This window comes from Neovison vison, chromosome 2 (assembly GCF_020171115.1).
Source record: "Neovison vison isolate M4711 chromosome 2, ASM_NN_V1, whole genome shotgun sequence".
In the NCBI taxonomy this organism is placed as follows: Eukaryota; Metazoa; Chordata; class Mammalia; order Carnivora; family Mustelidae; genus Neogale; species Neogale vison.
In genome coordinates this window covers 35,471,372-35,494,340 of record NC_058092.1, presented here as the reverse complement: position 1 = coordinate 35,494,340, position 22,969 = coordinate 35,471,372, and the positions used below count along the sequence as shown (strand labels likewise).

The 22,969-nt window shown below is 36.8% G+C and overlaps 1 protein-coding gene and 1 pseudogene across 1 annotated transcript in view; one reads left to right on the top strand and one right to left on the bottom strand.

Moving 5' to 3' along the window:
* ZSWIM5 (zinc finger SWIM-type containing 5) overlaps nt 1–22,969 on the top strand; it is a 222,579-nt gene that overhangs the window by 102,393 nt on the left and 97,217 nt on the right. The gene's annotated exons all lie outside the window — the stretch shown is intronic.
* LOC122899896 lies at nt 16,593–16,805 on the bottom strand (annotated as a pseudogene).

The window sequence follows — 22,969 nt, the reverse complement described above, 5'->3', positions numbered from 1 at the left end:
GAAGGGATAATGGTCTTTAGTTTCCTTTTTGGTTATGGTCTTTGGTATAATGATAATATTAGTTTAGTAAAATTTTTTTGAAAATTGTTTCCTTCACATTTTCTGTAAGAGATTATATAGAATTTATGTTAATTCATTTTTAAACATTCAGTAGAATTCTCCAGAAAAACCGTCTGGGCATAAGTATTGCTCCTTTGGAGCTTTAAAATTATGAACTCATTTTCATTAACAGGTTATGGATATTTCAGTTATCTATTTCATATTGGATGCGTTGGGTTAGTTCGTGCTTTTTGAGGAATTGGTTTATGTCATCCATCTTGCCAATATTATGTGTAGAGTTTTTCTTTCCTTTTTTTTTTTAAGATTTTTAAATTTTATTTATTTGCCAGAGAGAGAAAGAGACAGCAAGAGAGGGAACATGAGCAGGGGGAGTAGGAGAGGGAGAACCAGGTTTCGGACCGAGGAGAGAGCGCAGTGTGGGGTTCAATCGCAGGACTCTGGGATCATGACCTGAGCTGAAAGTAGAGGCTGAGCCACACAAGTGCCCCATGTGTAGAGTTTTTCATAGTATTCCCTTATTATCCTTTTGTTGTTTGCAGGTTTTGTGTAATATCCTGTTTCCATTTTCATATTGATATTGTGTCTTCTCTGTTTTTTTGTTGTCAGTCTTGTTGGAGAGTTGTCAATTTTATTGAACTTTTCATGAATCACATTTTTATTTCATTGATTTTTCTTTATTGTTTTTCTGTTTTCAGTTTCATTGATTCCTGTTTTTATTTCCTTCCTTCTGCTTGTTTTGGTTTTATTTTGCTCTGTGTTTCTTAGATTCTTGAGATGGAAGCTTAGGTTATTAATTTGAGATTTTTCCTCTTTTAAAAAAATGTAAACACTTCATGCTATAAATTTCCTTCTCAGCATTGTTTTCACTGCATACCACAAATTTCTGTATGTTATATTTTCATTTTTTAAAGTATTTCATTTATTTATTTTAGAGAGAGAGCAGTTGGGGCAGAGGGAGAGAGTCTTAAGCACACCCCATACCCAGCACAGAGCCCAACTTGGGGCTTGATATCACAACTCTGAAATCACGACCTGAGTCAAAACCAAGAGTCAGATGCTCAACTGACTGAGGCCCTCAGGCATCCCTGTTGTATTTTTATTTTTTTTTAAGTTTGGTGTATTTATAATTTTCCCTTGAGACTTCCTTTTTTACTCACAGATTGTTTAGAAATATGTTGTTTAGTATTGTTTGGTGATTTTCCTATTATCTTTCTATTTGGTTTCTAGCTATTTATTTCATTGCAGTGATAGAGTACACTGTTGCAATCATTTTAAATTTGCTTTATGGCCTAGATAGGGTCTATTTTGGCATATGTTTCATTGGCACTTGAAACAAAAGTTTGTTCTGCTTTCTTTGGGTATTTTACATTGATTACATTCTGTTGATGGTGTTACTATTTTTCTAGATTCTTGTTTATTTTCTTACTCGTTCTATCAGTTCCTGGGATAGGGGTGTTGACTGTAATTGTGGATTTGTCTGTTTGTTCTTTCTATTCAGTCATGGATTGCTTTACATATTTTGCATTAGGTTGTTTGGTTCATTCAAATTAAGGATTGCCATGTGTTATGGATGGATTTACCCCTTTATCATTAGGGGTATCATTGCTCTTTGGTTCTGATAATTTTCTTGGTTATGAAGTCTATCTGATACTAATATAGCTACTCCTGCTTTCTTTTGATTAGAATTTTCATGGTATATCTTTTTCCATCCTTTTATAGTCAACTTACTTGTTGTAAGTGAGTTCCTTTTACAGGACTTTTCCAGGGGCGCTTGGGTGCCTCTGTTGATTGAGCATCTGACTCTTGGTTTTGGCTCAGGTCATGATTTCAGGGTTGTGAGATCAAGACCCAAGGGTATACTTGGGTCATGGGTGGCTCAGTTGGTTAAGCAGCTGCCTTCAGCTCAGGTCATGATCCCAGTGTCCTGAGATCGAGTCCCACGTCGGGCTCCTTGCTCGGCAGGGAGCCTGCTTCTCCTTCTGCCTCTGCCTGCCTCTCTGTCTGCCTGTGCTCACTCTCTCTCCCTCTCTCTCTCACAAATAAATAAATAAAATCTTTAAAAAAAATAATAAAATAAAAATTTAAAAAAAAATACACTACCTATTTCTGTCTTTTAATTAACTTATTTAGATAATTTATATTTAATGTAATTATTGGTATGTTATGACTTCATCCTTTCATTTTATTTTTGTCTTTTGTTTTTTCTTACTGTTTTTTATTTCTGTTTTTCTGAGCATTGAACATTTTTTAGAATTCAGTTTTTATAGTGTTTTTGAGTTTCTCTCTTTGTGTAGTTTAATAGTAATTGCTCTAGGTTTTGTATTATAAGTAATAACTTGTTATGGTTTACTGATGTTGACATTTTATCACTTCAAGTGAAATGTGGAAACTGGGGCACCTGGGTGGCTCAGTTGGTTGGGCGTCTGCCTTCAGCTCAGGTTATGATCCCAGTGTCCTGGGATAGAGCCTCACATTGGGCTCCCCGCTCAGCGGAGAGCCTGCTTCTCCCTCTTGCTCTGCCTGCTGCTCTGTCTACTTCTGTTCTCTCCTTGTCTCTCTGTTAAATAAATAAATAAAATCTTAAAGAAAGAAAGAAATGGGGAAACCTTATTCTTCTTTACATTTCTTACTTTTCCTCATTTATATTACAAATTGTCTTAAATATTCCCCCTGTACATGTAGAAGCACATCAGTGTTATAATTTCTTTCTTTCTTTTTAAAGATTTTGTTTATTTATTTAAGAGATAGAGACAGAGCACAGAGGAAGAGTGAGAGGGAGAAGTAACTCCCTGCTGAGCAGAAAGCCTGTTGTGGGGCTTGATCCCAGGATGTTGAGATCATGACCTGAGCAAAAAGGCAGACACTTAATGAACTGAATCACCCAGGTACCCCATAATTTTTTTTCTTTAAGCAGCAGAAATAATTTAGAAAATTCAACAGAAGAAGGAAAGTCTTTGTTTACCCATATTTTTGCTTACTGCCTTCTTTGTAGTGTTCCAAGATTCCTCCTGTTGTCATTTTCTTTCTATTTAGAGAACTTTCTTTAGGTATTCTTTATAAGTAAATATGCAGGCAACAGATTTCTTTTGGTTTTGCTTCATCAGACAGTGTCCTGATTTCTCCTTCATTACTGAAGGATATTTTTACTGAATATAGAAGTCTAGGTTTAACAATAGAACAAATAGAAAAAAAAATAGAACAAGTTTTCTCCAACAATGGAAAAATGTGCCACTTTCTGCTGACCTTCATGATTTCTGATGATAAATCTGCTATTATTTGAATTGTTTTCCCCTATAAATAATGTGTTGTTTTTCTTGCTTCTTTTGTTTTTGTTTTTGTTTTAAGAACTTTGAGGTATCTTGTGGATTTTTTAGGGCATATTGTTGTTTGGAGTTTGTTCAGCTTCTTGAATATAGGTTTATGTCTTTTGCCAAATTTAAGACATTTTCAGACATTATTTCTTCAGGCCTTACCTTCTTATCTCTCCCTATGGGGCCCCAGTGATGTTAGACTTTTTGTTACAGTCCAACAGTTCCCTGAGGCTGTTTGGTGTGTTGGGGTTTGTTTTGTTTTGATTTGTCTTTGATAGGTTGGGTGATTTCTATTATTCTGTCTTCGGGTTTACTGGTTGTTTGCTCTGTCCCCTTTATTCTGCTGTTAAGTACGTCAATTGATTTCATTTCAGTTTTGTATTTTCTAGTTCAAAAATTTCTGCTCAATTCTACTCTGTGTCTTCTATTTCTTTCCTGAGAGTTTTTATTTTATAAATATGCTTCAAGGGTGTTTGTTATTGCTCACTGAAGCATTTTTATGTTGGTTTCTTTAAGATTGTCAAATAAGTTTAATATTTCTTATTTTGGTGTTGGTGTGTAATGGTTGACATTTTTCATTCAAATTGAGGTTTTCTTGGTTCTTGGTATGAGTAATTTTCAGTTGAAACCTGGACGTTTGAAGTGTTACGTTTTACGACATTACATTTTTTTGAAGTCTTGTTGTAGCAGGCTTCTTCTGACACTGCTGTGGCAGTGGTAGGAAGGGAGCTGCCTCATTACTGCCAGGTGTGAATATGATTAATAAATAAGACAGAATGTAATCTATCTATTGTATAATATAGATAATAAATGTCAGGCAAGTTAGCAGAGGGAGAAATCAATATAATTTGATATCATCAAAAAAGATACCTTAGAATTAGTGGAATTTGAACTTGTCAAAATGGATAGAGAGGAAGACAGTGATTATTTTAGTATGATCAAGGGCACAAAAATAGCAATGAGCTAGTCTGTGTTTAAGGGGAGCAGAAAGATACTAAAAAGATAACCATATTTTCCTAACTTGACCACTTAGACCACTATCTGACAAAAAATTAAAAATTACAAAAAATTAACTCAAAGTATATTAAAGACATGAACATAAGACCTGAAATTGTAAAACTCCTTAAAGAAAACATAGGTGGTAAGATTTGGACATCAGTCTTGGTGATAATTTTTTGGATTTGACACCAAAAGCAGAGGCAACAAAAGCAAATAAAAGTAAGTGGGACTACTAACAGACCAAAAAGTCTCTGGATAGCAAAAGAAACCATCAACAAAATGAAAAAGCAGCTTACTAAATGGGAGAATATATTTGCAAATCATATATCAGATAATTATTAATATCCAAAATATATAAAGAATTCATACAACTCAATAGCAAAAACAAACAAACAAAAACTCAATCTGATTTAAAAATGGACAAAGGATCTGAATAGACATTTTTCCAGAGAAGACATACAGATAGCCAACAGACACATGGAAAGATGTTCAGCATCCCTTATCATCAGGGAAATGCAAGTCAAAACCACAATGTGATACCACCTTAACGCCTGCTAGAATGGCTGTTATCAAAAGTACAAGAAATAACAAGGTTGGCAAGGATGTGGAGAAAGGGGAACTCTTGTGCTCTGTTGGTGGTAATGTAAATTGATATAGCCACTGTAGAAAACAATATGGAAGTTTCTCAAAAAATTAAAAATTGAAATACAATGCAATTCAGTAATTCTATTACTAGCTATTTACCCAAAGAAAACAAAACACTAATACACTAATTCAAAAAAGTTTATTCACCCTTATGTTTATTGTAACATTATTTATAATAGCCAAGTTATGGAAATTAAGAAAGTTAAGGAAGACCTAAGTATCCACAGATAGATGAATGGATAAAGAAAATATGTGTGTGTGTATCTATATCTATCTATATATTTATATATATATAAATAATTAAAATGGAACATTACTCAACCATAAAAAAGAATGAAATCTTGCCATTTACAACAACATGGCTGGACCTGGAAGATATTATGCAAAAAGAAATAAGTCAGATGGAGAAAGACAAATACCATATGATTTCACTTATATGTAGAATCTAAAAAACAAAACAAATGAACAAACAAAAAATAGAAACAGACTTATAGTTACAGAGAACAAATTGGTAGTTGCCAGAGGGGAACAGGTGGGAGCAAAGGCAAAATAAGGTGAATGGGATTAAAAGGTACAAAATTCCAGTTATGAAATAAATAAGTCACAGGGATGAAAAGTATAGCATAGGGAATATAGTTAATAATATTGTAATAACATATAGTGACAGATAGCAACTATACTTATCATGATGTACATAGTATAATATATATAATTGTTGAATCATTATGTTTTACACTTAAAATTAATATCACATTGTATGTCAACAATACACGAATTTAAAGAAAAACCTGATTACCATAAAAATAGCTCAAGTGCCAGGTGCTAATTATATCTTCTGTGTGCTCTTGGAGAAAAATCTGAGTAATTGAAACTAGTTCCTTGTTTTTAATTTTCTATGTCATGAAAGAAATAAAACTCATTGCTATGGTATGGAGAAGTTCATTGAACACAGTGATATAGGATTAATATGTTTGGCTACAGAAAAGAAAACATGGAATACAAACTGTCAGTTGAAAAGAGCAGAACTTTATATACATTCTTGTTCTATCAGTTATTGATAAAAGAGCATAGAAATCTCTAACTCTTAACTCTAAATTAATTGTTAATTTGCCTTTATCTTTTCACTTCATTCAGCTCTGGCTTCATATACTTTGGAGTACTGTTATTAGGTGCATCTACAGTTCTAATTTTTTTATCATCCTATTGTACTGATTCTTTATATCATTATAAAATTTTCTTCTTCTGATCCTCTGAACTTTCTTGATTCTGGGCTTTCTCCTCATTGCAACCAAGATAGCATAGAGAAACAGGCTTTTCTACACTCCCCCGAGGGAGTGTAGTTGATGCCAGTCAGGGGAAATCCCAGTCCTGGAGTGCCAACACTCCATTTGTATCCTTACTTTTAAGGATATATAGTGGCTTTTGAATATTTCTTTACTGTTGATGTGAAATTTTTCCATAATTAACACCACCCTTGACTTGACCGACCTCGTGAAAACAAGGTTTGAATTCTTTTGGATACCCTATAACATATCTTTAAGGTACTGATGGTCGTTATTACTTCTTCCTCTCAACTTTTCCTGTCCTAGAATACCTGAAGATATTTGTAGTTGGATATTTTTAGAATTCCAGGAACAGCAACTCTTTCAGAGGACTTCCAGAGCAATGACTTACCGCCCCTTGTATACTCCTCTCACTGATATGACTGAAGTCATTTATTCTCAATCTATCAGATCTAATATTCTCCTTTTAAACAAGTTTTTATAAGGTTCCCTTTACTCTCCTATAATGAAATTCATAGAAACTCATAACCTGCTCAACATATAATGTCTAAAAAAAATATATCCTAATAATGTGTAAAACAAAAGGAATAATTTATGAGATGACATTTTATATGCGAATGCATGAGCATTTGAAATGCATTAGAAAACATGATAATGTGCCACATATTTGTACCTATTTGTAATTTAATTCATCAGTATATTAAGCACTTACTGTGTGCCATGCTGCCAAGCACTAAGTGCTAACAATACAGCCGAGAACAAAACAGATTTTCTTAAAAAAAAAAAAAAGAAAGAAAGAAAGAAAGAAAAAGACAAAACAACTTTATACTCATGGAACACATGTTCCACTGGGGGTAGATAAAATAAGCAAGAAATAGGAGGTGGTAAGTGCTAAAGAAGCCATAATAAAGAAATTGAATTTGTAGTTAAAAATCATTCTACTAAAAAATGACAGGCTCAGATGGCTTCACTGGTGAATTTCAGAAAACATTTAAGGAAGAAAGAATACTAACTCTACACAAACAATTCCAAAAATTTGAAAAGGAAGGAATACATTCCAGTGCATTTTGTGAAGCCAGCATTACACTGCTATCAAAACCAAAGCATCATAAGAAAAGAAAACTATAGATCAATATCCCCCATAACCAAAGACACAAAAATTATAAACAGTATTTTAACAAACCCAGCAGTATATGAGAAGGATAATGATTCTCAACCAAGTGATATTTTTCTCACTCAAGAATGCAAGTTTAACATTCAAAAATTAATAAAGTTAATTCATAGTAACAAAATTTAATGATGCAAATAATGCACTTAACAAAATCCAACATCTTTTCTTGATAAAAAATAAAGGGGCGCCTGGGTGGCTCAGTTAGGTGTCTGAGTCCGGTTTTAAGCCAGGTCACCATCTCAGGGTCATGAGACCCATGCTGGGCATGGAGCCTATTTAAGATTCTCTCTTTCTCTCTCTCTTTCTCCCTCTCCCTCTGGCCCCCCAACCCCTGACGGGGCATGCTGTCTGTCTCTCTCAGGGAAAAAAAAAGGCTATTAGCAAAAGACAAGAAAAAAGTGTTGGTAAAGATGTGGAGAAAAGGAGCTCTTGTGCACTGTTGGTGGGGATGTAAATTGGTACAGGCACTGTGGAAAACAGTATGGAGGCTTGATCCTCAAAGAATTAAAAATAGAACTACCATAAGACTGAGTTCTAGGGAGGATAGTAGAGTAAGAGGACCCTAAGCTCACTTCATCCCACAGATGTAACTAAATAACAGTTTCATCAGTGTAAATGACCCAGAAAATGACCCCAAGGACTGAAGAACAAACTCTCCACAGCTAAAGGTAGAGAAGAGGCCACATCAAAGAGGGTAGGAAGGGTGGAAGCTGGGTAGGGAACTATATGGACCTGTGGGACTGTAGCAGGAAGGAGGGCCACTGCAGGCACAGAGAGGGGAGAAAAACAGACTCTCACATAAGGCAGTCTGCATGGGGAAGATGAATCTCTGTGAACATTTGGTTTTTAAAACCAGAGGGGTTGAATTTCAAAAGTTCTTATACTCAGTGGAGGTTAAGACCTAGAACTTTAAAAATAGGCTCATGGGAGAGCAGGAAAAACCAGAAGAAACAGAGTCTCTGCCCTTAAAGAGTCAGCTCAGCAGCCCATAGCAATATAGCATAGAAACAGGAGTTTGAAAAAAGCTTTGGGTATACATAAGGGGGATTTGTTTACTAATTGCAGAGCGTGCTCTGGAGGGGCAGGAATTTTTGGGCAAGTTCTCCAGGAACAGAAGAGCTGGAACTCAGCACTTCCCTCTCTAGCCCCAGCCTCGACACATAGGCACCTGCAGGAACCAGCCCAACTTACTAACAGCGTGCCCCACCCCTGAGTTCTCCTGTGGACACACCCCCTCCAGCCAGGCCTGAGCTCCAGATCCCCTCCTAGTGACACCATCAAGCATAATATCATTCACATTATAGAGATCTCAGAAGGAGAAGAAAGAGAAAAGAAAAGGTATTTGAAGAAATAATAGCTGAAAACTTCCCAAATCTGGGGAAGGAAACAGAAATCCAGATCCAGAACTCAGAGAGAACCCCTAACAAAATCAACTGAAGGAGGTCCACACCAAGAAATACAGTAATTAAAATGTAAAAAACACTGATAGAATTTTATGAGACTGAAGGAGCCAAGTTGTCCTTTTATAAAGAAGAATGGATAAAGAAGATGTCATTCATATATATGGTGAAATATTCCTCAGCCATCAGAAAGAATGCATACCCACCATTTGCATCATCATGGATGGAGCTGGAAGGGATTATTCTAAGTGAAATAAGTCAAGCAGAGAAAGACAGTTATCCTGTGGTTTCACTCATGTGGAACATAAGTAGTAGTGTGGGGAAGGGAGGGAAAACTGAATGGGAAGAAATCAGAAAGGAAGACAAACCATGAGAGAGACTCTGGACTCTAGGAACCAAACTGAAGGCTACAGAAGGGTAAGGGGTGGGCAGACAGGGTAATGGGGTGATGAGCACTGGATGTAATATACAACTAATGAATCAATGATCCCTACATCAAAAACTAATGAGGGTACTATATGCTGGCTAATTGAACATAAGAATAATAATAAAAAATCACACAGAGGTCTCATTGGCTAAAATCAATACATCATCAGGGCTGCATTCCTTTCTGGAAGCACTAGAGGAGAATCTCTGTTCTTACCTTGTTCAGCTCACAGAGGCTGCTGATATTCCTTGCCTCACAGCTTACCTCCTCCACCGTTGGAACCAGCAGCATTGCACCGCTATGACCTTTCTTCCATCGTCACGTGCCCTCTTTATTCTCTTCTGATACAGTCTTCAACTTTTTTTTTTTAAGATTTTTATTTATTTATTTGACACAGAGAGAGAGATCACAAGTAGGCAGAGAGGCAGGCAGAGAGAGAGGAGGAAGCAGGTTCCCTGCTGATCAGAGAGCCCGATGTAGGACTCGATCCCAGGACCTTGAGATAATGACCTGAGCCGAAGGCAGAGGCTTTAACCCACTTAGCCACCCAGGTGCCCCTACACTCTTTAACTTTGAAGGACCTTTGTGATTCCATTGTGCCCACCTGGATAATCTCCCCATTTCCAAGAGAGTCCCTTGTGTACCAGGTAAGGCATATTCACAGGTTTCAGGGATTAAAAGATAGACATTGTGGGAGGGGAGCATTGTTTTTCCTACTATAACATTTGTCACTATCCTTTCTCTTATTTAATGTCTTGGACACCACCCACTTTCACCTCTAATTCATTTCATTTCAGCCACCCACTTCCATATCCATATCTCAACTTTTCCTCTGAAATCTTAAAATTTTAATAATTGTGCTTTCTAGGGGCATCTGGGTGGTTCAGTGGGTTAAAGCCTCTGCCTTTGGCTCAGGTAATGATCCCAGGGTCCTGGGATCTCTGCTGACAGGGAACCTGCTTCCCCCTCTCTGTCTGCCTCTCTGCCTACTTGTGATCTCTGTCTATCAAATAAACAGAATCTTAAAAAAAAAAAAATTGTGCTTTCTAGCTATTACCCCTTTTGTCTTTTCTATTGTTCCTTCCCACTATATATGTTGTGTATTTGGTTAGAGGCACAGAGTTGTGGGGAAATCACAGGGTTATGGTTTCCAGGGCTCTGAAAGAAGAGATTCCTTTGCAGAATTTTGAAAAGTTGCTTCAGGTTTGATCCAAGCTCTACTACTAATGAATTATGTAGGAAAGTCACTTCCTAAGTGAAATTAAGGAGTTAACTTCTCAGGGCACCTGGGTGGCTCAGTCATTTGGGCATCTGCCTTTGGCTCAGGTTGTGATCCCAGGGTCCTGGGAACAAGCCCCATATTGGGCTCCCTGCACAATGAAAAGCCTGCTTCTTCTTCTGCTACTCCCTCTGCTTGTGTGCACTCTCTCTGTGTCAAATAAATAAATAACATTTTTAAAAAAGAGTTAACTTCTCTGAGCCTCAAGTTATTAATGTGAAAAATGACATTAATTATCATGAAGTTGTTGTAAAAAATATATATAAAAGGTGTTCTCTTGAAGGGCACTCAATATAAGGGAGCTCTTACTATTTTTTTTACCTTATCAAGTGCTCCATTTTATCTCTATTGTAAGGATGTGCTGTCCCATTAAGATATGTGGTTTTCTGAGAAAATACTGGATCAATCAGATGATAACATGGTTTCATAATCATTCCTTTAGAGTCCCAATATTTGGTATATTTTACTTTGTATTAGAACCACCTGATAGGCTTATTTAAAATGCAGATTATAGGCCATTGTAGCCAATGAGACTGTATGTGGAATGGAGCTTAGAAATATGCGTTTCGACAAGCACCACATTCTTGAAACTCTTAGTAATGGTTTTCAGCAAAACAGCCTATTTGGGGGGGCGCCTGGGTGGCTCAGTGGGTTAAGCCTCTGCCTTCAGCTCAGGTCATGGTCTCAGGGTCCTGGGATCGAGCCCCCCAGCTGAGCAGAGAGCCTGCTTCCCTTACTCTCTCTCTGCCTGCCTCTCTGCCTACTTGTGATCTCTGTCTGTCAAATAAATAATTAAAATATTAAAAAAAAAAGCCTTTGGGGAACTTGGATGTGGTCATTGATTTTCTTAAATGAAGTATTCTGATTTTTTTTTTTTAATCCTATTCAAAGAAATTGTTAGCTAAGGTGGGGAAAGATTAGTAAATTTTGGTCACAGATAGGAGGAAGCTAAATTGAGACTGGTCTTAAGTTGGAGTAAATCTGGTTGAACAAGAATAAAGCTGCCTTAGTTGAGACCCAGAGTAGAATCTATTTGATGGGCAGCATGCCTGTTCTTTTTTTTTTTTTTTTTTAATTATTTAATTTATTTATTTGACAGACAGAGATCACAAGCAGGCAGAGAGAGAGGAGGAAGCAGGCTCCCCATGGAGCAGAGAGCCTGATGTGGGGCTCGATCCCAGGACCCTGGGATCATGACCCGAGCCAAAGGCAGAGGCTTTAACCCACTGAGCCACCTAGGCGCCCCCATGCCAGTTCTTTAACAAGAGCTTGAGTTTCATTCTACTTCTAAATGGCCATTTATCATCCAGAGCTCCCTCTAGCCTGCTTTCCCTAATGTCCTTCTTTCCCCACTTTAATTTTTTTTTTTTTTTTTTGGTATCTGCAAGATGAAGAAGAAACAGTGCTAGACTGCTAAGTTCACATTCTGGCTCTGCTCTTTACTAACTGTAAAGTTAGTAAAGACCCCAGGAAAGTTCTTTAATCTCTATAAACTTCAAATATTTTATTTATAAGATGAAAAGAAAAATAACTTTGCAAGTGTTTATTATATTAGTCCCCTTCTTTTATTTCTGCCTTGCCTCCCCACCCCCTTTCCTTTTCTATATACTTCCTAACCTCTTCCCAATCTGTAGTTGTGGGTCACAGCCATCATTTTAGTCTCCAGCTTGACATGTCATATATCACATCTTGATTTGTGGAGAAACAAAAGAACCCCATATTTAGAAGAAATCTTGGAGGTTGTCTCTACCTAGTGATCACCTCAGTGATCGGCATCACTGCTACTACTAATTTTTATGCTCCATAAGAGTAGAAGTTGTTTCTGTCTTCTTTACAGTTATATTCCTATGGTGCCTGGCACAGCTTAGGCAGTCAATAATGTAATTTAAATGAATGAATGAATGAATGAATGAATGAACGAAAAAATGAAACTTATCATGTGATTCAATAATCTTTATAGGTATATCCCCTTCAACTATTAGATACTGAGATCAATGTTAGGGATTATACCTTACTCATTACTATATTTTTAATACTTTCCATGGGATCTTGCATGCAAATGGATGATTAAAATGAATAAAATAGGTGGTCATATTTTCTTTATTATTTCCAAGGACAGAGAACTTTTTAAAGGTAATCAAATAAAAGGCAACCAACTATTTCATTCATTTAGTCTGGCATTTCAAACGGCAATATAGTGATGCATGAGTGTCTGAGTGAAATATTATGAGGTTTATCCATCATCATACAATTTCAAGGGCCCTAGTCCTCTCCTTGTACCTCAGAGTTGATCCTGGTGAGTTCCACAGGTTATGCATAAAACAAGTTAAGTAAATAAAAAGTCAGTGTAGCAATTGATCATAAGCCAAAAACGGAATTGGCCAACTAGTCATCTGCTGCCGTAGCAATGAGGTACTTCATTAAGGCTCATGGTCAAGAGCTGCCACTAGGCCTAGAATTATGATGATTATTAAAAATTTAGAGAATGCTTGGGGTGCCTGGCTGGCTTAGTCAGTCATGAGGTTTGGGGGTCACGAGTTCAAGCCCCACATTGGGTATAGAGGCTACTTAAATGTTTTAGAGAATGCTTAATAATGATATAAAGTAGAAGACATCTCTGACTTTTAAGGGCTTAGTATTAAATTGGGTTTTAGAATAGAAAGATGAGAGATTGTAGGAAGAATGGAACTAAAATAGCACCTATAACTCTTGATTGCTTTTATTTCCCCACAGTAGACTGTGCCCTCCTTAAAGGCTGAACTGGCTGGCCAAGTGCCAGGCACAGCATAAACACTTAATGGATGTATAGATGATTAAGCAAAGCACCTTGATAAGATGACGAATTTAAGGGGCGCCTGGGTGGTTCAGTGGGTTAAGCCTCTGCCTTCAACTCAGGTCATGATCCTGGGGTCCTGGGATCGAGCCCCACTTCGGGCTCTCTACTGAGCAGGGAGCCTGCTTCCCCCTCTCTCTCTGCCTACTTGTGATCTCTCTCTCTGTCAAATAAATAAATAAATTCTTAAAAAAAAAAGATGAGTGAAGCAAGCCACCCTGCAGTTCTTATTCTTTGTTGTGTCTCACCAAGCGTTAAGTGCTGTGATACAATTGCTATAATGAGGAATACTTTGCCTCAATTAATAATAATAACAGAAACAACAACAATAGCTAAAATTTCTGTAATGCTTACTATAAGCTAGGCCCTCCTCTAAGTGTTTTTATATGCACTGTTTTAATACGTATTACAACTCTGTGAGATAATTATTATTTATCCCTGTTTTACAGGTGAAGAAACTGAAGCAACAGAAGCATAAATAATTTGCTTAGGGTCTCACAGCTAAGAAGTAGCATGGATTAAATACAATTTAGCCTTCCTTATTCCAGAGTCTGTCCCTTAATCACCCTTAACTACTACTCTATACTTCCCTCCAGTTGTGCTCTTTGCCTGTCCAGCATACTTTCCCTTACCTCTTTTGGAAATGTTGTCCTTTGTTCTTGGGAGGAAATCATTTCATGTGATTCAGGTAGGTTTGACCACTCTTCTTAGCTCCACATGAAGGTACATGAGAGGCCTCACTGACTCAATACACAACCTCTTCACTAGGATGATTGATTCAGGATTCAATCAAATGCATGTGCTTTTGGCTAATGATATTAATGATAAGGGTGCCATGAGCTTAACATAAACAGTAATAATCATTTTACATTTCATAAGTACTAACTGAATGCGAAGCATTCTAGGCACATGAAATACATCATTGAGCAAAGCAAAGAATCACTGAGCTTTTACTGTAGCAAAAGAAAGCAATGATAAACATAATAAGCAAATACATTGCATAATGCGTTAGTAAGTGTTATTGAAAAAGGGAATGAGAGAATAGGGTTTGAAGGAATTTAGAATGCAGGAATGGCAGTAGGGAGATAGAACAGTTTCAGTATTTAATGGGGTGATCTGGGTAGACCTTACGGAGATCTACTGAGACTTACTTAAAGGCGGGAAGGGTGTACCAAGAAGATATTTGGAAGGAACAGCTAGACCAGAAGCTCTAAAGTTGGACTCTGCCTGGTATATTTGAAGAGCAGCAAAAACTGTAAGGGACAGAGTAATAAGAAAAAGAAGGCAGAGAAGTAAGTGGGAGCCAATGCATAGCCTATTTAGGCCATTCTAAGACTCTCAGCTTTGAATGAAATGGGAAACCACTGGACGTATTGAGTAGAGGAGTGTCAAGATCCAACAGATTTTTAAAAGCTCACTCTGACTGCTGTGTGGAGAATAGATAGAAGAAGGAGTAGAAAGAGAGCAGGTATATCTGTTAGTGAAATATTCCACGCTTGGACCAGAGTTGAAATAGTGGAAATGTTGAGAAATTGTTCTGGAAGTATTTTATAAGTAGGGCAAGTACAATCTCCTGATGGATTGGATATAGGATATGGAATCAAAGATGATTGCATGGGGACGCCTGGGTGGCGCAGTTGGTTGGACGACTGCCTTCGGCTCAGGGCGTGATCCTGGAGTCCTGGGATCGAGTCCCACATCAGGCTCCCAGCTCCATGGGGAGTCTGCTTCACTCTCTGACCTTCTCCTCGCTCATGCTCTCTCTCTCACTGTCTCTCTCAAATAAATAAATAAAATCTTTAAAAAAAAAAAAAAAGATGATTGCATGGTTTTGGGTCTGAGCAACTGAAAGGATGAGATGGGAAGGCTACAGGTGAAACAGGTTTTGGGCTTCTTAAGTTTGAGATATTTATCAAGACCTCCAAGTGTTTCTATAAACACTTGGAGGGAGTTGGATGTGTGAGTCTGGTTTTTGGAAGAGAGATCTTTATCTGAGATCTAAATTTGAGGTTCATTGGCATAAAGATGTTATTTAAAGCAAAGGCACCAGTTGAAATAACAAAGGGAGTTAAGTAGTAGAGAAAAGGATCAAGGACTGAGCCCTGGGGCATTCTGAGCTTGAGAAATGGCAATAGGAAGAGGAGCCAACGAAGAAAACTAAAAAAGGGGAGCCCAGTAAGATAAAATGAAAACCAAGACAGTGTGTTGTCCTGGAAGCCAATGAAGATAGTATCAAAGATGTAGGAGTTGTTAATTGTGTGAAAAGTAAGATAAGGACTGAGAAATGGTGATTGAATTTAGCAATACTAGACTTCTTGTAAATAAATAATAATTTGCAATTTTACAAATTGAAAATAAAATTGTAATAGAGAAACCTGGAAAATTAGCTTCTATCCACTTTTTAGTGAAAACGTGCTATTTTTACCATGGCTTTATTTTGTATAACTCAGTGTTTTATTACAAAGCAAACCACTCACTTAACCCCCTCCAGAACAAGAAACAGACCAATGCCAACACCCTTCAACACTTACTCATGCTGCATCACAATCACTGTGTGTGTCCTCCTTGCAAATATAACCACTGCCCTAACTCGATGGTAATCTAATTCTTGCTTTTCTTTCTTGTTCCTCTTAAGTATATATCTCTAAATACTATACCTTAAAGTTGCATGTTTCTTAACTTCATATAAATATAATCATGAATTAAGTATATTTTTATCTGATATATTTTATTCAACATTACATTTATGATGTTCATCTATGTTGCTAAGTATTGTAATACTGTAATACTGGAGCGTAATCCACAATTACAGGATATACAGTATTTTCTCCAAAAATTTATTTCAGGCAACTTCTTGTGGCAATCCCCAACCTGCAAGAGGTAACCACTCTTTTAATATTTTCCACCTTAGAGTAGTTTTCCTGTTGGAGAATATCATATAAGTGAGATTATTTTTAGTATATATCTGTGCTGGGCATTATGGTTATGAGAGTCATTGTATTATTAGGTGTATCAGTAGTTTATTCCTTTTTTTTTGGACTATTATAAAAGTTTTTTTAACAAAAAAGTTCAATATGAAAATGCACACGACCTGATTTTTATATTTGTAGTAAAAGAGGCACTATGGAGAGGGGACATGTGGAAGTGGTTGATTTCTTCTGATGAACACACCCATTGTTTATACTCATTCCAAGGCTTCTAACATGATACTATTTCCTCATATTACCACCATTCCAATATTGTTCTATTGCCCACTAGTTGCTCTCTCCACACATTCATCTATCACAAGATTCATAAACAGATGGAACCCCCACAATATTCCTTGGACATGTCTGCCATCATTTCATTTCAATGATAATTTCTTGTCCATAAATTTTTTCAACTTGGGAGGTTGAGCTTTGCTCTTGGTGTCTACTCAGTGAGCTCAAAGATGCCTCCAAATGGAATTCGTCCAGTAGTTCATTACTTTTTAATGCATATAGTAGTATTTCATTATATGAATATACCACTTTGTCCACTCTTCTTTGAATAATATTTGAGTTTTTCCTATTTTTTGCTATTGTGACTACATCTGTTATAAATATTCTTTGTAAGACTTTGTGTGGGCTTTTTTTTTCCCATTTCTCTCAGCTAAATACATAGGGGTGGCATTTTTTTTTTAATCTTTTTAAAAAATTTTTAAAGATTTTTATTTATTTGACAGACAGAGATTACAAGTAGGCAGAGAGGCAAGCAGAGAGAGGAGGAGGCAGGCTCCCTGCTGAGAGAGCCCGATGCGGGGCTCGATCCTAGGACCCTGGGATCATGACCTGAGCCGAAGGCAGAGGCTTTAACTCACTGAGCCACCCAGGTGCCCCAGGGATGGCATTTTTGTGTCAAAGTGTAACTATATGTAAATGATTGTGTGATTTTGGAATTCATCACCTGATTTATGGGATTCTCACTAGCAGTATATGAAAGTTCGTTGCTCCACTTTTTGGCCAACATTTGGTGGTATCATTCTTTTAAATTTTAGCCATTTCAGTACATATGTAATGGTATCTCATTTTGGTTTTAACTTACATTTCTATAGTGATTAAAGTTGTTGAACACTTTTTCATGTGTTCATTAATCAGTTGTATATCTTCCTTTGTGAAGTATGTTCAGTTTTTTCCCCCCTCATTTAAAAAATTGGCCTGGGTGGGTTTTTAAATTTTTTTATTATTTAAAAAAAATTTTTTTAAAGGTTTTATTTATTTATTTGACACAGAAAGAAGAGCACAAGCAGGGGGAGCAGCAGGCAGAGGGAGAAGCAGGCTCCCTGATGAGCAAGGAGCCTGATACTGGACTTGATCCCAGGACTCTGGGATCATGACCTGAGCCAAAGGTGGATGCTTAACCGACTGAGCCACCCAGGTTCCCAAATTTTTTTTTTAGTTTTATTTAAATTCAAGTTAGTTAACACATAGCATACTATTAATTTTGGGGTCAAATGTAGTGTTTCATCAGTTGCTTTTTTTTTTTTAAGGTTTTATTTATTTGACACAGAGAGACAGCAAGAGAGGGAATACAAGCAGGGGGAGTAGGGGAGGGAGAAGCAGGTTTTATGTGCCCTCATCAGTTGCATTTAACATCCAATGCTCATTACATCAAGTGCCCTTCTTATTGCCCATCACTCCATTACCACATCCCCCTACCAACTTCCCCTCCAACAGCCCTCAGTTTGTGGTCTATAGTTAAGAGTCTCTTATGGTTTGTCTTCTTCTCTGTTTTTATCCAATTAATTTTTCCTTCCCTTCCCATATGTTCATCAGTTTTGTTTCTGAAATTCCACATAAGAGTGAAATCATATGGTATTTCTTTCTCTGACTTACTTCACTTAGCCTGATACCCTCCAGTTCCATCCACATAGTTGTAAATGGCAAGATTTTGGGCTTTTTTGATGGCTGTATAGTATTCCATTACACAGATATCAATATCTATATATCGATATCGATATATATCTCTATCTATATATATATAGATATATTTATATCGTAGATATCGATATCAATATACAGATATCACATCTTCTTTACCCATTCATTCATCCGTTGATAGATATCTGGGCTCTTTCCATAGTTTGACTATTGTGGACATTGCTGCTATAAACATAGGGGTGTATGTGCCCCTTTGAATCAGTATTTTTGTATCCTTTCTATAAATACCTAGTTGTGCCATTTCCTGGGTCATAAGGTAGTCTCTTTTTAACTTTCTGAAGAGCCTCCATACTGTTTTCCAGAGTGGCTGCACCAGCTTGCATTCCCACCAACAGCCCCCTTTCTCTGCATCCTCACCAACATCTGTTATTTTGTGTTGTTAATTCTATTTATGTATTCATTTATTCTGTGTTGTTAATTTTAGCCATTCTGACAGGTGTGAAGTGGGATCATTGTAGTTTTGATTTGTATTTCCCTGATGATGAGTGATGTTGAGCATTTTTTCATGTGTCTCTTAGCCATTTGTATGTCTTCTTTGGAGAAATGTCTGCTCATGTCTTCTGCCAATTTCTTCTTTTTTTTTTTTCTGCCAATTTCTTAAGGGTTATTTGTTTTTTGGATCTTGAGTTTGATAAGTTCTTTATAGATTTTGGATACTAGCCCTTTATCTGATATGTCATTTGCAAATAACTTCTCCCATTCTGTCAGTCTCCCATTTTAGTTTTTTCATTGCTTACTTTGCTATGCAGAAGCTTTTTATCTTGAAGCTTTTTATCTTGATTAAGCTTTTTATCTAGCTTTTTATCCCAGTAGTTCATTTTTGCTTTTGTTTCCCTTGCCTCTGGAGACAGGTCTAGTAAAAAGTTGCTGTGGCTGAGGTAAAAGAGGCTGCTGCCTGTGTTCTCCTCTAGGATTTTGATGTTTTCCTGTCTGACATTTAGGTCTTTCATCCATTTTGAATTTACTTTTGTATAGAGAGTAAGAAGATGGTCCAGCTTCGATCTTCTGCATGTTGCTGTCCAGTTTTCCTGACACTATTTGTTGAAAGAGACTGTCTTTTTTTCTATTGGATATTCTTTCCGCTTTGTCAAAGATTAGTTGACCACAGGGTTGAGGGTTCATTTCTGGGTTCTCTATTCTGTTCCATTGATGTATATGTCTGTTCTTATGCCAGTACCATACCGTCTTGATGATTACAGCTTCATAATACAGCTAGAAGTCTGGAATTGTGATGCTTCCAGCTTTAGTTTTCTTTTGCAACACTACTTTGTCTATTTGGGGTCTTTTCTGGTTCCATACAAATTTTAGAATTGTTTGTATCAGCTCTGTGAAAAATGCTGGTGTTACTTAGATAGGGATTCTGTTAAATCTGTAAAATGCTTTGGGTAGTATAGTATTAACAGTATTTGGGTACTATAGTATTGACAATATTTGTTCTTCTAATCCATGAACATGGAATGTTCTCCCATTTCTTTGGGTCTTCCTGAATTTCTTTCATAAGCATTTTATAGTTTTCAGAGTACAGATCTTTTACCTCTTTGGTTGGGTTTTCTCCCCAACAGAAAGGTCAGGAAGATATTCCACTTTCACTCTATTTAAGCCTCATTGTAATCCAGTAAATAGATAAAAAAGATAGAATACAAGTAAGCAGATTAATATCATTAAAGAGGATGATGATGTGATGTAAAGACCAGCCCTCTGATTTGGGCTTGCCTAAGATAACCCAGCTAATGAGTGTCAGGACCCAGATTTATATATTTTTATTTAAAGTGTAATGTATTCTTCATTATACCCTAGCTACTTCTACTTGTGCCTGAGTGTTGGTTAGTTTGGTGAAAAGAGACTAGCTTATAGACCATTGTAGGAATGAGATCCTGAACTAAAAAGCAGGGGTAAGAATGAAATAGGACATAGCATGCAAATTGTATTTGCCATTCTCTTTATTTTTCTTCTTTTAATATTTTACTTGATTTTTATATTATTATTTTTTAAAGTTATTTATTTAAAAGAGAGAGATGGTGAGAGACAGCATGAGCTGCCAGGGCCGGGGCGGGATGGGGTGCGGGGAAGGAGAGGGAGAAGCAGGCTTCCTGCTGAGCAAGGAGCCCGATGGGGGTTGGAGCCCAATACCCAGGACTCTGGGATCATGACCTGAGCTGAAGGGAGATGCTTAACCAGCTCAGACACCCAGGCTTTTTGCTATTTTTCTATAAGTCTGCTATTTTTCTGTAAGTTTTACTCAGTTCTTTTACAGGAGCTCTTTGCCCATCACATATCACATCTACCTATTTACATGTCTCTCTTTTCAGATTATAAAATAGTCAGGGGCTATGTCTTTATAATATTCTTCAATATTAGCACTTAATTCAAAGATGTTGATTGCTTGCTTTGCTGAGTGAATAAATAGATTATAGAACCATTTTTAGAGAACTTGTAAACTTCATATATGGGAGGCAAGGTTCAACATTGAATGACCAGGATGTTTTCCTTAAGGTCTGGGAAATCAGGAGGAGCACAATTTTTAGGGGAAGATTGATGAGTTCAGTTTGGAACATGTTAAGTTTAAGTGACTTCCTTAGGAGATGTCCAGCATGTAGTTGGAAATGTAGATCTGGAACCTAGAAGACTTTTAGAGGGGTGTGTGTGTGTGTGTGTGTGTGTGTGTATTACCAGCAAAAGGTAGTCTTTGAAATTACTTGAAACTCTCCTACTTGTCACCGTCATTTCTCTCCTATGAATAACTTGAACAGCCTCCTCGCTAATCTCTGTGCTTCTGTTTCAGCCTCTCTCATTCAATCCATTCTCCACATTCCTATCAGAATGGTCTTTCTAAGATATAGATCTAATCATGGTATTACCTTATTTAAATAATGTTAATGATTTTTTCTTGTTTTAAAAAAAAGAATTAGATGAGAGACTATGGACTCTGAAAAACAATCTGAGGGGTTTGAAGTGGCGGGGGGGTGGGAGGTTGGGGTACCAGGTGGTGGGTATTATAGAGGGCACGGCTTGCATGGAGCACTGGGTGTGGTGAAAAAATAATAATGTTTTTCTGAAAATAAATAAATTGGAAAAAAAAAAGAATTAGAGCTCTTTATCTGTTTCCTTATAATCTCAAGCCTTCCTACATCTTCAGGCATGTATCTACCATTCTCTTCTTTATACTGTACCTTTCAGCCATACAGGATTACTTGCAGTGCTCTCTATAGGCCACCATCATAGTGGTAGTGGAGGTGGAGGTGGTGGTGATACTGATACTAATACCAGTATTTTTCCAATAAATGTTAGGATTGTGCCAGCCCTTCTTGTATGCAATTTATATGTAGTAGGAGTAGCTAACAGTTAATATAGCACATACTGTGTAACAACACCTTCCTAAGAGCTTAACACTTTGCCACACCCAGCAGGGAAAGGTGTCTTCTTAGGTTCAATTAAACATTCAGGCTCACAAGACTATGTAGTAGGCCACACTTGACAGTAGTCTACTCAAAATTAAATAGGACATTTTAAAATCTGCTGTAAAACTACAGTAATCAAAACCATGTGGTACTGGCATAAAGACAGACATATAGACTAGTTGGAGTGGAACAGAAAGCCCTGAAATAGGCCCTTGCATGCATATATATATATATATATATATATTCCCCCCCCCAAGTGATTTTGGACAAAAGTACCAAGACCACACAATGGGGAAGGGATAGTCTTTTTAACAGGTGGTTCTGGGAAAACTGGATATCCCCATGCAAAAGAATGAAGTTATTAGACTCTTACCTGACACCATATGCAAAAATTATCTCAAAAGAATCAAGAACCTAAATGTAAGACCTAAAACAATAAAACTCTTAGAAGAAAGCACAGGACGAATCTTTATAACATTGGATTTGACAGTGATTTCTTAGATACGATGCCAAAGGCAGAGGTAACAAAAGAAATTGGATGTCATGAAAACTAAAAATTTTTGTACATCAAAGATACTGTCTACAGAGTAAGAAGTTAACCCATAGAATGGCTGAAAATATTTGCAAATCATAAATCTAGTAAGAGATTAATATACAAAATAGGTAAAGAACTCCTGCATGTCAACTACAAAACCAAAGAGTTTGATTCAAAAATGGGCTTAGGACTTTAATAGACATTTCTCCCAAAAAGATAAATAAATGTCCAAAAAGTACATAAAAGATACTCAACCTCACTAATCACTAAGGAAATGCATGTCAAAATGATAATGAGAAACCACCTCATATTTATTAGAATGCCTATAATCAAAAAACCAGAAAACAACTGTTGAGAAGAATGTGGAGAAATTGGAAGCCTGTGCACTGTTGTAGGAATGTAAAATGGTACAGTCACTATGAAAAACAGTGAGGAGTTTCCTCAAAAAATTAAAAATAAAATGACCATATGACCCAGATATTCCACTTGTGGTTATGTGCCTTAAAGAACTAAAAGGCTTCAAAGAAATTGTACCCATGTTCATAGCAGCATTATTCACAAAGCTAAAACATGGAAGTAACCCAAGTGTCCACTGATAAATGAATGGGTAAGCAGCATCTGATATGTATATATAATAGAATATTATTCAGCCTTTAAAAGGAAAGAATTT